The 7,471-nt window shown below is 45.7% G+C and overlaps 1 protein-coding gene across 1 annotated transcript in view; it reads right to left on the bottom strand.

The window, feature by feature from the left end:
• Nucleotides 1-5,179: 5,179 nt before the first annotated feature.
• The window catches only part of LOC143816293 (P2X purinoceptor 1-like), a 207,433-nt gene continuing 205,141 nt past the window's right edge, over nucleotides 5,180-7,471 (bottom strand). The window contains exon 14 of the mRNA XM_077296495.1: nucleotides 5,180-5,705. The gene's annotated coding sequence lies outside the window, so the exon portion shown is untranslated. The remainder of the gene's footprint in view (nucleotides 5,706-7,471) is intronic.

The following is a 7,471-nucleotide window of genomic DNA, read 5'->3' as shown; positions in this document are numbered from 1 at the left end:
AGATTTAGCCGCTGCAAAAGCATTAATAGCTTCCGAATAATTCAGCTTTTCTGCCAGTTCATTTTCTAATTCCAGGTCACATTTACTAATCTCTTCTAAAAGGAGATTGGCGAGACTTTCCCCAGATGTATCAGTAGCAGGACGATAGCCAATAAAATGTTCCTTTATTGCTACGTGATCATCATCTATATCAACAAATCTTAAGGTGTATGACAACTGTTCAGTGTGACCTGCATCTTGTGTGCAGTCCAACATTATTGAAAAATACTTAGATCTTTTGGCTTTTTCTAGAATACATTTCTTCACCTGAGAGGCCATCAAGCAGATAATTTCATTTTGAATTAAATTTCCACAGTAATGTGTATGGATTTCCTGGGAAGTAATTCGTTTTAAATGATCTCTCATTACTGGTTCAAATTTTCCAAGAAGCTCTATAAGCCCAAGGAAATGTCCATTATTTGGTGTAAACAATGTATTTGACGATCCTCGAAAAGCTAAATTATTGGTTGCCAGGTATACAGTTACTGCCATAACTCTTTCCAACACTTCTCGCCTGGGTGAGGATGCCACCAGACTGCCAAAGATGAGGTAAGTCAGCTGGGCCCCCTCCCGGGTTTCATGCTGTGGGGCATGCCAAATCAGCATGCCCCAAGGGTGGTTGGGGGGGGGGCAGGTGTGGGGGTCCCCATCCAAAAAAAAAGGCTAGCCCAACCCATCCCATCCCTCAGACCCCCTCACCTGTTCAGTGTGTCAGTGCCCTCTGCCCTCTGAGTCTGAGCGCGCTCAGACTGCTAAATGGGGCTGCTGGGAAGGGAAGGACTAATCCATAGGCAGGGGGTGGGCATTTTTGCTATACTGCTACCACTGTCAGACTAGACTGCAGCCTGTCCTGTCCAGCATTGAAATTGGCAACAGCCAGGCAGCCTAGTCTGACAGTGATAGTGTGTGTGCTTAGCTCTTTGATCACTGTCTCAGGGAGCGCCCGTGCTCAGCCGAGAGCGCGGCGCCCCTGCTATCAGTGTGGGAGTGGCCGAGCTGCCTCATCCTGGCTGTTCATTCTCGCTGTTCATCCAGCGCGGAGCGGAGGTGAGTCATACCTCCCAACTTTTGAAGATGGGAAAGAGGGACAAAGTTTGCGGCGCGCTTTGCGCGCCGCGGCAAATTTTAGGCCACGCCTCTGACCACACCCATTCATAATTAGTCACACCCATATCCACATCCCAACCACACCCATTTAGCACTGCCGATCACACTGTTTCATATACAATAATTATAAACAAAAAAATATGGCCACACAGTGCCCCATACTGTATAATGGCCACACATGATGCTCCATACTGTATAATGAACACACATGACGCTCCATACTGTATAATGGCCACACATGATGCTCCATACTGTATAATGAACACACATGATGCTCCATACTGTATGACCGCACATGATGCTCCATACTGTATAATGACCGCACATGATGCTCCATACTGTATAATGAACACACATGATGCTCCATACTGTATAATGGCCGCACATGATGCTCCATACTGTATAATGAACACACATGATGCTCCATACTGTATGACCGCAAATGATGCTCCATACTGTATAATGACCGCACATGATGCTCCAGACTGTATAATGACCGCACATGATGCTCCATACTGTATAATGACCCCACATGATGCTCCATACTGTATAATGACCGCACATGATGCTCCATACTGTATAATGACCGCACATGATGCTCCATACTGTATGACCGCAAATGATGCTCCATACTGTATAATGACCGCACATGATGCTCCAGACTGTATAATGACCGCACATGATGCTCCAGACTGTATAATGACCGCACATGATGCTCCAGACTGTATAATGACCGCACATGATGCTCCAGACTGTATAATGACCGCACATGATGCTCCAGACTGTATAATGACCGCACATGATGCTCCAGACTGTATAATGACCGCACATGATGCTCCATACTGTATAATGGCCGCACATGATGCTCCATACTGTATAATGGCCACACATGATGCTCCATACTGTATAATGGCCGCACATGATGCTCCATACTGTATAATGGCCACACATGATGCTCCATACTGTATAATGACCGCACATGATGCTCCATACTGTATAATGACCGCACATGATGCTCCATACTGTACAATGACCGCACATGATGCTCCATATTGTATAATGACCGCACATGATGCTCCATACTGTATAATGACCGCACATGATGCTCCATACTGTATAATGGCCACACATAATGCTCCATACTGTATAATGACCGCACATGATGCTCCATACTGTATAATGACCGCACATGATGCTCCATATTGTATAATGACCACACATGATGCTCCATACTGTATAATGACATACAGGCACGCAGCTCACACACAGGCACGCAGCTCACACGCACGCAGCTCACAAACACATGCAGCTTTGACACAAATGCATCACACACGCAGCCATCACACACACACGCAGCCATCACACACACACACACGCAGCCATCACACACACACACACGCAGCCATCACACACACACACGCAGCCATCACACACACACACACACGCAGCCATCACACACATGCAGCCATCACACACACACGCAGACATCACACACGCAGCCATCACACACACACACACACGCAGCCATCACACACACACGCAGCCATCACACACACGCAGCCATCACACACACACAGCCATCACACACACACAGCCATCACACACACACAGCCATCACACACACACAGCCATCACACACACACAGCCATCACACACACGCAGCCATCACACACACGCAGCCATCACACACACACAGCCATCACACACACACGCAGCCATCACACACACGCAGCCATCACACACACGCAGCCATCACACACACGCAGCCATCACACACACGCAGCCATCACACACACACACGCAGCCATCACACACACACGCAGCCATCACACACACAGCCATCACACACACACACGCAGCCATCACACACACACACACACGCGCAGCCATCACACATGCAGCCATCACACACACACGCAGCCATCACACACACACACGCAGCCATCACACACACACACGCAGCCATCACACACACACGCAGCCATCACACACACACACGCAGCCATCACACACACACACACGCAGCCATCACACACACACACACGCAGCCATCACACACACACAGCCATCACACACACACACGCAGCCATCACACACACGCAGCCATCACACACACACACACGCAGCCATCACACACACACAGCCATCACACACACACACCCAGCCATCACACACACACACACGCAGCCATCACACACATCACACACACACAATCTCCTCTGTGATGCAGGGGCGGCTGATGTCCATGTGCAGCTCTCTGCTGAAGTCTTCAGTCTCCTGCTCACAGCTCTGCACTATCCCGGCACCTCCCCCGTCTCTCCTTCTCTGCCGGGATAGCAGCTAAGAGCAGAAGCCGGAGCTCCGTGCACACACAGCCAGAGGTAGTGAATCGCTGACCTTTCTTCTTGATTGCTGCAGGCTCTCTCCTTCAGCGTGGCAGCGCCGCACAGGGGGCGGGAGGGGGGGGGGTGTTGCGCGGGCGGTCAGGAGGCAGCTTTTATATAAAAAAAAAAAAAAACAGGCTCTCTCTACGTCCCGGAAGTGGGCGGGGCTTCACCGGCGGCCGCAAATTCGGGATTTTAAATGCCCGAAGCGGGACAGCGGGACCCCGGTGCCAAAGCGGGACTGTCCCGCTGAAATCGGGACGGTTGGGAGGTATGGGTGAGTGGCGGCGCCGAGGTGGCCGCAACCATTATGTGCGGTGCGGGGGGGGGGGCGCGGCGACGCGAGGCGATGATCTGACCGCTCAGCTGTCAGATTTGCAGCTGAGTTCGGGCAGGGCGCGCCCGCGCTCAGCACTGAGCGCGGCATCCGCGCCCCTGACAGCCCTTAAACAGCAGCAGCAGCGGGCAGGGGACCACCGGGGCCCGAGGCCTCTCCTGCGCCCCCCGGCCCCACGGCGCCCCGTGTGGCCGCCCTGCCCGCCCTGTTGAAGAAACGGCCCTGTCCGTTTTTACCATCAGTGTCATCCGTGTCCGTTCTTGCCATCAGTGTATCATCTGTGTTTCCATTTTCACTATCAATGTGTCATCAGTGGGTATGTTTTTATCATCAGTGTGTCATCTGTGTGTCCGTTTTTACCATCAGTGTGTCATCAGTGTGTCCATTTTTACCATCAGTGTGTCCATTTTTACCATCAGTGTGTCTTTCTGCACCACACCAGAGGATCCGGTCCGGAGTCAAAAACCAGTGAATCCCCCAGTACATAGTGTGTGCACTGGGGGGATTCATAAATCTGCAGTCACACAGAGTGCACAGCAATGGAAAAGAGGTGACAAAATGCACCCCTACCCCTAAAATATTACCACATAGATTGTGCTATAAAATTCTACCGCTAATACAGCATCGGGCTAATAAATTGAACACCGCAGCCATGACATGAGAGCGTGAATGTGTACTAGGCACAGTGAATGGCGCAGAGTAGTAGAAGTGGAATATGAGCAGAGCGGGGAGCAGTGGAGCCTTTCCTGCAGGATAGTCAGTGACGTCTACTGCTGGTATAGCAGTCAATAAATAAGGTGCTACGCTAAGCGCACCGGAGTGCTTAATCTTTACAGCAGCATCTCTCGCCTTACATCTATGACAGTTTACCCTTTTCCTTAGTTTTGTAATAAATATTCCCTTATTTCAATTTCTGTATTTTCCTTTTTCCTTCACTTTGTTTAGTACCCCATAAATCTGAATACTGTAATCTAGGGATCATTTATAAGCATATACACTATATCACAAAAGTGAGTACACCCCTGAAATTTTTGTAAATATTTTATTATATCTTTTCATGCAACATCGCTGAAGATTTGATACAATGTAAAGTAGTCAGTGTACAGCTTGTGTAATGGTGTAAATTTACTGTGCTCTCTAAATAACTCAACACACAGCCATTAACATCTATATCTCCAGTGTTGTCCGATGAAAAGACATATTATTATTATTTATTATTATAGCGCCATTTATTCCATGGCGCTTTACATGTGAGGAGGGGTATACATAATAAAAACAGGTACAGTAATCTTGAACAATACAAGTCACGAGTCACGACTGGTACAGGAGGAGAGAGGACCCTGCCTGCGAGGGCTCACAATCTACAAGACATATACAAAAATGTGAGGGGTGTACTCACTTTTGTGATATACTGTAGTAGAAAAACTTTACTTTATACCGCTGTATATTACCAGAGATATGCATTTTATCAAATTTAGTGTGTAAATGACCAGAAAGCTGAAATGTTTGGTATTCAAAGTCTGACGTTTTGCCGCAAAATGTCTTCTATACTGAACATCTGGATAACGGGCTAGTTCTATTACCCACTGCAAAATTATAGAGCACTTATGAGGTCACCCATTTTGGAGTTGGTTGTTCTTAGATATGGAATTGTTGTCTTTGCCATTTCTCATTGGGTTAAGAATGTGTGGTTTCTAATCACAAATTATATAATCTTTGGCCATCAATGGCATCTTATGTCAGGTGTCCATAAAATCCATAGTGAGGATGCAGAAGACACAGATTGTTGGTCCAAATAACAAGTCCGTATTTCAATAGTGACATCCATTATTGAATTTCTGAAAAAAAATACAAGACAAACTATTACTTTTTTTTTTACCTTTAAGTTTTTTTTTTTTTTCTCCCACTTTGGTCTGTTAAGGAAACCAATGATGGATCATTTGTCAGTCAGAAGAGCATATTATACCTGTAATTAAAGGGACTCTGTCAACTGAATTTGGAGGGAACAATTTTCAGCCATAGGGGCGGGGTTTTCGGGTGTTTGATTCACCCTTTCCTTACCCGCTGGCTGCATGCTGGCTGCAATATTGGATTGAAGTTCATTCTCAGTCCTCCGTAGTACACGCCTGCATAAGGCAAGATTGCCTTGTGCAGGCATGTACTACGGAGGACAGAGAATGAACTTCAATCCAATATTTCAGCCAGCATGCAGCCAGCGGGTAAGGAAAGGGTGAATCAAACACCCGAAAACCCCGCCCCTATGGCTGAAAATTGTTCCCTCCAAATTCAGGTGACAGAGTCCCTTTAAATGTTGAACTAAAGCAGTGCTCTGTAAAACTGCAAGGGGTCTATATGTTAAAGGTAATCTCTCATGAGGTTTTCTCACCTAATCTTAGAGTAGCATCATGTAGAGGCCCTGATTCCAGTGATATATCACTTACTGGGCTGTTTGCTGTAGGTTTGATAAAATCACTGTTTTGTCAGCTGGAGATTATCATTAGAGGACTAGTAAACCTGCTGTCAGGTAGTCCTCCATATTAATGAATTCTGTATAATCCCACCTCCACCACTAATTGGCAGCTTTCTGGGTACACTGTACATGGGCAGAAAGCTTCCAATCAGTGGTGTGGGGTGGGAGTGGGGGTGAAACAGATCTCAGCATTCAGAAAACTGCTAGATAAAATCAGTGTTATCAAAATGACATCAAACTGCTCAGTAAGTGACACATCACTGGAATCAAGGTCTGTGACCCTACATTATAATGCACTCAGATTACATAGCAAATACCTGGTGACAGATTCCCTTTAAATCCTAACATGTATTTGAGCATAGCCTTAAATAAATTATTGTCTAGTTACGTAATATTAGTTATTGATTTAAGTGGGAACAAAGTGAGTATACACCTGAGTTAAATAAACAACTTAGTAAAAGTGAGAAAAAAACATTTAATTGAATGGACTGTCCACCTTTGGGGACAATGTTTTCCATTGAATTTTCAGAATGAGCTCACTGACAGATTTTTTTCCCATTTAAATGCATTAACACTGTGTTCCAAATTATTATGCACATAATATTTCCTCATATTTTCTCTAAATTACCTATCTGAATTGCAGTCATTGTTATTTTCCAGTCATCTACTATTCTAGTATGATTGCAATGTTTTGGAACAAACTGCCTATGAAAACAGTATCTTTTTTTTTTTAAATAAACACTCAAAATGCATGTTCCAAATTATTATGCACAGCAGAGTTTTCAACCTTTTTTTTAAATTTTGAACAAAAAAATGGTCAATTGTGAAGTTATTAGCATTATCAGCTTATTACAAAATGAAATCAAACAGTTTTCAAGTGAAACCTTATCCTAGGTGATGTTACATTTACACATAGGACCCCTTGTTCGAAGGAAGCTTCTGAACTCTCTCGTCCATTGAATTTGTCAGTTTTTGGATGGTTTCAATTGTTTTGCATGTGGACAGAATACCCTCCCAGAGCTGTTGCTTAGATGTGAACTGCCTCCCGCCATCATAGACACTCCTTTTGATGAGGTTCTCAATGGGGTTGAGGTCAGGGAAAGATGGTGGCCACACCATAAGTTTGTCCTCCTT

This window comes from Ranitomeya variabilis, chromosome 3, assembly GCF_051348905.1.
Source record: "Ranitomeya variabilis isolate aRanVar5 chromosome 3, aRanVar5.hap1, whole genome shotgun sequence".
In the NCBI taxonomy this organism is placed as follows: Eukaryota; Metazoa; Chordata; class Amphibia; order Anura; family Dendrobatidae; genus Ranitomeya; species Ranitomeya variabilis.
The sequence above is the reverse complement of the archived record's forward strand: the minus strand, read 5'-3'. Positions and strand labels throughout refer to the sequence as shown.